The sequence below is a fragment of the Chinchilla lanigera genome, unplaced genomic scaffold, assembly GCF_000276665.1.
Source record: "Chinchilla lanigera isolate Chin_1 unplaced genomic scaffold, ChiLan1.0 scaffold00109, whole genome shotgun sequence".
Lineage (NCBI taxonomy): Eukaryota > Metazoa > Chordata > Mammalia > Rodentia > Chinchillidae > Chinchilla > Chinchilla lanigera.
Genome location: NW_004955510.1, coordinates 4,712,516 through 4,721,058, shown reverse-complemented (window position 1 = coordinate 4,721,058; position 8,543 = coordinate 4,712,516). Strand labels below are relative to the sequence as shown.

The 8,543-nt window shown below is 42.1% G+C and overlaps 1 long non-coding RNA gene across 3 annotated transcripts in view; it reads left to right on the top strand.

Annotated features, from left to right (window-relative positions):
* The first annotated feature begins 269 nt into the window (after positions 1-269).
* LOC102007453 overlaps positions 270-8,543 on the top strand; it is a 57,759-nt gene continuing 49,485 nt past the window's right edge. For all 3 annotated transcript variants that reach the window (XR_001231664.1, XR_264408.2, XR_001231663.1), the window contains exon 1: positions 270-497. This is a non-coding gene — a long non-coding RNA (uncharacterized LOC102007453). The remainder of the gene's footprint in view (positions 498-8,543) is intronic.

The window sequence follows — 8,543 nt, the reverse complement described above, 5'->3', positions numbered from 1 at the left end:
GGGTTGTGCTATAGCTGGTGCTTCCTTTTTCATGACATTTCAGTTAAATTAGTTTAGTGTTCCATGAAGCATCCTCAAGTCTTCTTTCTCTTTAACCACCAATCATCCTTCCTTCACAGATTTGGCTGCCTTCACCTCAAAAGTGAAGCTCACAGCCCTAGTTTGCTTTGCTCCAGAGTGACTTTTCTTTATGGTATTATAAATGTGGTTATAACTTTTCTTTATGACATCATAACTAGACTTTGCAGATGTGGCACCCACTCTTCCCCCATAAACCCTGAGCTCTCTGTGCTCAGAGCCCTCCCTGCTTCCTCGGTCCCTCATACTTTTCCTGAGCCTCAGTGCCTTGGTACATTCTGCTTCCTCCACTCCAAGGTGCTTCTTTCTCTTCTCCCTTAAAACTTCCCTCCCTAACCTTTAAAGTCCAGCTTGAGTCCCAAAGGCACCTGATCTTCTGGGAAAACATGACCACCAAATATCAACTCCAGGCCTATGAGGTATGGACAACAGAAGGACTCAGCTGCAAAGCAATGGCACCAGGAGTTTCTGGTGAAGGGAATGGAAAAGAGGGATGATCCTAAAGAGGGGATCAAGTGATGGATGGAAGAGGAACTGAGAGGCCCTAGAGGGAAAGGATGGGTTCAGCTGGCTCTGCTCAGTATGCAAGAAGCCATTAAGGAGTCTGGAAGGGAAGCTGATGCGGAAACAAGAATGAGTTGAATATGGGGAGGTCAAAGAAAGGTGTGGCACTGTCAGAGGACACCAGAGGTAGAAAAAGGCCTAGGCATGCAGCTACACCAGCTACGTCAATCACTTTTAGGCCACAAAACTTGAGATCCGCCTTTGCTTCTGTAGAGTTATCCCAGCCCCTACGTGGAATGGCCACCTCTTCTGCCACGCAATTACAGGGTTATTCAGCAGCCACACCCCTCTTTCCACTGCTTTCATGCTGAGAGGGCTCTTGATAGACGTAGGGAAGCTCTGCTAATCTCTGCACTGAAGAGTCTCTGGCACACACGCCTTTGATTAGGTCATGCCATAGCTTAGTAGTCCTTTATTTTTCCCTTATCATCCTTTATTTTCCTATCCATTTAAAGCTGCCACCTTGGGTCATTAAAGTCTCTTAACCTAAGAGTCTTTGCTTCTTCATCTCCTCTTAGTTTGAGGCACAGCTACGGATTCTTTCTCTTATCTACTGGTGCTCAATCTGGAGAGTTACTCTTCTTGAGACCCACAAACCAGACAGACTTTGTTTAACTGAACAAAAGTCTGATTTATTTTGGTTACATGTTGCATTTCAAAAATGCCCAAAGCCCTCAAGTTAGCAAATTATATCAAGGGTAGGCCTGAGTATCAACATCTTGCCAAAGAGTGGGCTGAAGTTTATGCCTCAGGTCCTTCTCTCACTTCTCTGGAGTACATCCCAGCAATGCATAGTGGGAGGTGGGCATTACAATAGAAGAAACTGCTGGGCATAATGGCACGTGCCTGTAATCCTAGCACTTGGGAGGCAGAGGCAAGAGGACTGCTTTGAGCTCTAAACCAACCTGCGCTACATAGTGAGTTCAAGGCCAGCCTGTACTACATAGTAAGAACTTGTCTCAAAAAAAAAAAGAAAGAAATAAAAGAAAATAGAAGAACCTGAATGAGGAAGTTGTATAGCATGGAAGAAGATCTACATCTATATATCTGATATCTGTATCTCTGTATCTATCTGTCCACACCACTTATATTAGCACACACATAAAAAATATATATGTATATTTGCTCATTATTTCAATAGCTACATCTCATGATGCGATTGTGTCTTAAGGGTTTTATTCTATATACACATATATGTATGTATGTGTATGTATATTTGACCATAGACTCTCCATGCCTAGCAGGTGAACATGTGATTTTTTACACCTTTACATTCTTAATGCTAGGTACAGAACCTGGCATCCAGGTAACCCAATATATTTTTTCTTTTGACTTGACAAACGTTCTTGGTTTTCATCAATCTAAATTATGCTTGATCTTGCTAAATTGCACATGCACAGAAAATTCCTAAGAAAATTACAGTACCATTTCTTCTCTCTGAACTTTGAGGATATAACAAAATCTTTACCAGTTTAAATCAACCTCGGAAAAGTGAAGACATTATTGATTCTTTTAATGGGTTTTCCACTTGGATGTTTGCCATTTAATTTTAAAGGTATTCTGTGTTTATGGGATTTTGTTATATAATACAGACCCTTATGAATATGTATATTCATATACAAAATATATAAAATTAGGTTCAGACACAAGATCATGGCTCAGCGTGCACACTGGTTCCTGGGTCCATTTGAGGACAGTAGCACACAGGGGAGTCTTTCTTCTTCACCAGCTGGAAGATGTCTATGGGTGGAGACTTCTCACTCCTGCATTGTAGAGTAGAAAGTACATGACTAACACCATTGCATAAGCCTGGGACAGGCTTGGTCCTCCCTCTCTCACCTATCCTGCAGTGACAACATATGTAACCCAGGGGGAGGAGGCAGACAGTGGGCTGGAAGCTACAGGGAGTGAAATGCATTCCAGGGCATCTGACCGAAGTGCTGCCCCTCCTTCCCTGGTTCTTCCTATTTTCTCTTCTCCTCCTGCGTTTTCCCTCTTTTCAGCCTTTTCTGCTGGTGAGTCTGCCTCCTCGTGCCCTGGAACACCCCCGTCTTCTGCCTCACAACAACAATTCTATCTTGCCCTTGGGGACTTTTGTGCCTTATCAATTCCAGTCTCAGATTTTATGGTCTGCTCAGTTTTTGCAGGTACTGGGATACTGTAGACTGTGGTTTTAGTTTTGTCAGCTCTGAATGATCTCTGGACAGAGAAATTGGTGACAGTGGTAGGGATGGGAGCCTTCAAATACAGAATATGCCTTGAAAAACTCATTTTCATGTGACTTAATTGCATTCTGAAGATCACCAATCTAGTGCTTGCCCTAAACTTTTTGGGATGATAACACTGGCCTAAAGTGCCAAGAGCCTGAAGTAGAAAACATTTTTGCAACAGTAGAGAGAGAATTTACCATATTTAACCTGTTCGTATTCAATTACTGATAGAGAAAAGGGAATAACACTGGTTTCTAAGCTTAGATCCCTCCTAATATGCTTCCTCTAGAGCATCATATGAAATACTAAGCCCTTCTCATTGGAATCAGTCATTAACCTTAGGGTTATTTTTAGCTTTGATTGTGCATTTTAAGTAAAGCAACAGAGATACTGAAAGTCAAGATCCTTCTCCTATGTAGTAGTGGGCCCTATGCTGCTGTTTCTGTGGAGACTGAGCAAGATCCGGCTGTGGTGGGCATTGTGCAAAGTGGAAGGTCAGAAAAGGCTTCCTATCGGCACCTCAGGCTATTTTGCATGCTGTCTCTTATGCCTTGGACTATAGACTTCCTCAGCAAAAATGAATGAATGAATGAATGAATGAATTAATTAATTAATGGATGAATAACTGAGTGAATTGATTAAAGCCACATAAACTACTTGCCCAATCTCAGGGGAGATTTCAAAGAAAACTGTGGCAACCATGAAGAATTAAAAAACGGATTTCCTGACAAGAATATCATAAACAATATGATTAGGATAATGCAGTTCGATCCAGGAACAGTTTGTGAGAAATCTCACTTCCGGAAACTGACTTTCTCCAAGAAAATCTATGGGGAAAAACTGTGACCACAAGGTACCAATACCACAGAACCGCACTGCTCAGACTTTAACGTGCACATAGATCACCTTGGAGATCTTGTTAAAATGCAGATTCTGACTCTGTAGGATGAGAAGAGGTATCAGCTTTCTGCTGCTGCTGAAGCTGATGATTTCTGAGCACATGAGAAGTGAAGCTTCAAAGGCAGCTTGTGATAAGCCAGTGATTCTCAATAGATGGTGGGAGTTGGGAGGGCAGATTTACTCCCCCTTCCTGAGAGTGTCTTTCAGTATCAAGGGATCTCATGAGGTGTCATAACTAGAGGGATGTTAGGAGCATCCAGTGGATTGAGGCCAAGGATGATGCTAAACAACCTACAGTACAACCATTGCTGTACGGAATTATCTCGCTCACGATGTCAATAGCGGGAATTTGAGAAATTCTTCTTAAGGGAAAAGAGCACAGGTTCGCATCTTAGAAAATGACCTAATGCAGACCAGCAGAGTTCCTACATACACAGTACGTGTTCAATAATACTTAATGTCAATAGCATGATTTTAGCAGAACTACTTCCTTAGAGACTCATTGAAAAGCAGCTACCCTTATTAAGGACCTATTATTACAAGCCCAGATACATATTTGAACATTTCAGAGATATCTCAGATATTCGGGAAGAGCCAGGGGGACAGATAACACAGTCTCTTTGTAATATTAGGTCTATAATAGGCAGATATTGAGAGCAGCTGTGCTGACAAAGTAACAGTTAGAATGGACAGTTGATTTCAAGAGCTGAGTACTGTGTCTTCCATCATCCCACTGGCAACTGTGCTTTTCATTAGCAGAGTACCTGGCCTTGGCTTTCAAAGACATGGATGTATCTTATTGCTTGTGATTCTGTGGGCAAAAGAGCAAATTTAGCCCAGTAGGAAAGACACAATAGGGGTGATGGAGTGCAAAGAGGGTGAGGTTCACTGGCTCCCATGTGGAGCTTTGGGAATAACTGGGATCTACTCCTTTCGTATATCTCAGAATGGTTTTCATGTGTCTTCGTCTGCCATACCCACCCTGAGACTTCTTTGGCAAACACATAAATGCATAAATATGTATGCCTATATGCACATACACTTATGTTTATGCATACACACATACACACTGCTCCATCAATGTCTCAGCAGATGAGACTTTCTGCTGACTGCCTGTAAAAAGAAAAAGAGCCAGATGGCACAGCTGGAAAAAGATGTCTGTGTTTTTGAAGGTCTATAAAACTCTTTATCATCCCAGCAGGAATGGCCAAGAACCTGGCAGGGCACTGAGGTGCTCAAGAAGAATGCCGAACATCTGCTTGACATGTTAGTGAAGCTTACCAGAGCCATGTCCTGCCCTCTCTCCAGCCAAAGACGGCTGCATGGCAGTCCTGGGACTTGGATTTGGCAGTCCTGGTTCCTCCTCATCTTACCATGCTGTTCCCCGGCTTGTGTGCCCACAGAATTTCACAAAGACAAGTACTGTGAACGGTTGTTACTCTTGCCTGGGTGGAGACAATTAGCATACTCTGTGTGGTACAGTGGCAGAACAGGAAAGAGCAGGGATGTTAGATGGAATTCATCAGTGGGCTAATGGGATTCAAGATGTAGTTGTACTCACAGCCATAATTCATTATCACAAAAGGACACCAAATATAATCAGCAAAGTGAAGAAGCATAAGGATGGCCTGGAGCATGTAGGATCGGCCTCAAGAGTCTTCTCCCATGGGTTCCACGAAAGATGGGTTTAATTCTTTCAGCAACACATAGGAGACATTGGCACTGAGACAGATCACTTAGAGACTGAATACCCAGGGATTTTTTTTTAAAGGACTGATCACATAGGCTGTCTCTACTCAGAACGAACCCTAGTTCCAGACTACAGAAGAAAAGCATGTTTTCAGTATAAGCTACATCTTCTACATAATCAGCACAGGCACAATGAGCTTCTCTTATGAGGAAATGATGGCCACTCACTAAACCTTTGAAATCCAAATTCCTAGAGACCAGCCAAGAGCCCAACTTGCAAACAGGTCTTCTCAGAGTGTAATGGTTTAGACCCGTGGTGTCTCCAAAAGCTTCAGGTGTTTGGCAGGTGCTTGGATCATAGGATTCCTCCATTGATGGGTTTACAGTTGACTTGCTGTTAGGAGGCGGGCCTGATTAGAGAAGATTCACTGGGGGTGTGACTTGAAAGGGTTTATCTCTTCTCTGGCTACTTCCTTAGCTCTCGGCTCCCTGACTACCGTGATGCAAGCAGCTTTTTTCTGCCACGCTCTTCCAGCACTCCACTTTTCCCTTGGAGCCAGCCAACCATGCATAAACTGAGATCTCTGAGACTGTGAATCAAAACAAACCTCTTTTTAAATTTGTAGGTGTCAGTTATGTTGCCCTGGGAATGTGAAAGTGAAGGAGACACAAGTATAGCAATTTAGACAGGTGATGTTAGTTCTTTACTACAGAGTAGGGTGTGCTGTGCTCCCTGGACAGCTGGCAGCTCAGCGCGGGCCCAGAGCTCCAGGTTTCATGTGGCCCACATTCCCCTACAGAGGCAGAGACAGCTGGTTCTCAGCCTTGCTGGTTGAAGGTTTTGAAGACACTGTCCTATGGAAGAACACTGCTCCTCCCAGGGTTAGCAAGTTATTTCAAAACAAAGACAATCTCTTTTCAAAATCTTCCCTTTCTGTAACATCAGCTGCTTCATTTTTCTCTACTTTGAATCCAGAACACTCAGGTTTTATTTTTGTAAGTCAAAGAATCTTTTTGAAGGATAGCATGTAAGATTTCTTTCTTTCTTTCTTTCTTTCTTTCTTTCTTTCTTTCTTTCTTTCTTTCTTTCTTTCTTTCTTTCTCTCTCTCTCTCTCTCTCTCTCTTTTCATTTTGGCTTGAAAGTTTGCAGGAATCTTTATCTTTGAAATTGAAAGAACTTCCCCCTTGCCCTAGGACATGCCTTGGCATATTTTCTTATCATTTAACTCTGTAGAGCATGTGATGGTCCCTCTCCATTTCTCATCTCAGATCCCTTTAGTGATTTCTGTTCTAAAAAGTTTTCTTCTATTACATCTGTGATTATCTATGACTGTCCTTAGGAATACTAACCATTTGTGGGATGAATCTCCATATTCTGCCTTGTCATTCATTTTTTAAAATACTCTTTTATTTATTTTGGTATTCATTCATTCAGTGTACTACCAGGCACTGGAAACTCAAAAGTAACTAAGGTATACTGTTAGTCATTCAGGATCTCAATAATGAGAAAACATACACGAATCCTCATACTGAGTATGGCTTTAATATGCAGCTATCTACTGTCCTGGAGAATCTAAAGGATGGAGTGTTGAAGGGTGGTGTGTGGGATTTAGAGTGATGTGGGAACTCTCTACAGACTGTTTTTCTTAAACTTATCTTTCACATCCCTGAGTTCATTTTCTGCAGGGCCGTATTTTATATCTTTCAATGCTGTTTCTATTTGGTTGGCTTTGATATTTGCACTTTCACGTTTTGTGCATAAGCAGCAGGATTTCAGACTTTATGTGAAATGTTGTTTCATTCTTCCCTGAGTGTCTTAAGGGGTTGCCATTAAAGCTTATTCCTAGATAGCATGGATGAGTCCTAAAGAAGAAGTCAGTGGGCCAGGTCACATTTCTTTCTTTCTCCTACACCTTGGGGTTGATAATGCACTCACCACCCCACCAAGCAGATGCAGAAAGCAGAACAGGTGGAGAGTTTGGGTCTTTTTGTTTGCTTGTCCACATGTGAGATACTACCTGGGACCACAGGTGGGGCCTAAGACTCTGGAAGCTTCAAGGAGGAAGCTTTTAAGATGTCATCAATATCTGCTACACCAAGGGAGTCTGCTTGGATGGCAGCTGTATGAGAGGTGGCAACTTCTCTGACATCTGCTCAGTGACCTCAGATGGTCTTCTAGCCCCAGCCACTAGTACCTGTATCACTGCTACCAAGGAGATTCAGTACAGAGGTAACTTCCCAGTGCTGTGGGAACAGTGTGGCTGGGAGGAAAAAGTGCTTGGGCCTTCCATTCCTGGGAGTCCTTGCAATTGACTCTGCTGTGCTTTCGGTGTTAAAAACCTGCACAAATTAGATTTAATGGTAATGATGAACATTAGAGGAATCACTCCTCTATATTCATCTTATTTTGCTGTCTCTTTGGGATTCTTTTTACCAGTTTATCTTCAAGTAGAGGTAATGGAAATTAATTTTTGTCATAAAAACATAAAAACCTTGTTAATATAATTGGAGCCACCAGAGGGTCTATTCTAAATTGCAATCCATCCCAAACACTCTTTTCTAACAGTATCAGAGGGGGCTTTTAGTGAGAAATCTGGCGAGTGAAAGAGATGGACTGCCCTCTAGTGTGTACTTAGTACCCTTTAGGTACTGAGATCAAATCTTCATCTGGGTACTTTTATTTCACCTACAAAACAAACTATCCAGTTGTACGACACTATACTTATCTGATAGATGACAAAACCAAAGTTGGGTGACCTATGATCTATGTTTTAATGCAAGTTTAGAGTTTTCATTGCTTTCTGATGCACCATAACTATGAAAACATACTCACCTCTCCGAGGTCAATCTGCCCCTTGCCTGCACAGGTGATGGAATGTCCTTCTCAGAACTTCTTCACCAAGTTTTGGGTCAATGTCTTTCTTCACTAGGATTTGATGAGTCATTTAGGGATAGATAGTAGTGTTTGTTCCCAAACCAAAGTGCCTTAATTGGCTATTCCATCCTTATCCCTATACTGGGTTTTACAAGATGAGGCTGCATTTAGGATGTAGCTTTGTGCCATGTCATTTCTATACAAATTTCCAACTTTCATTAATTTC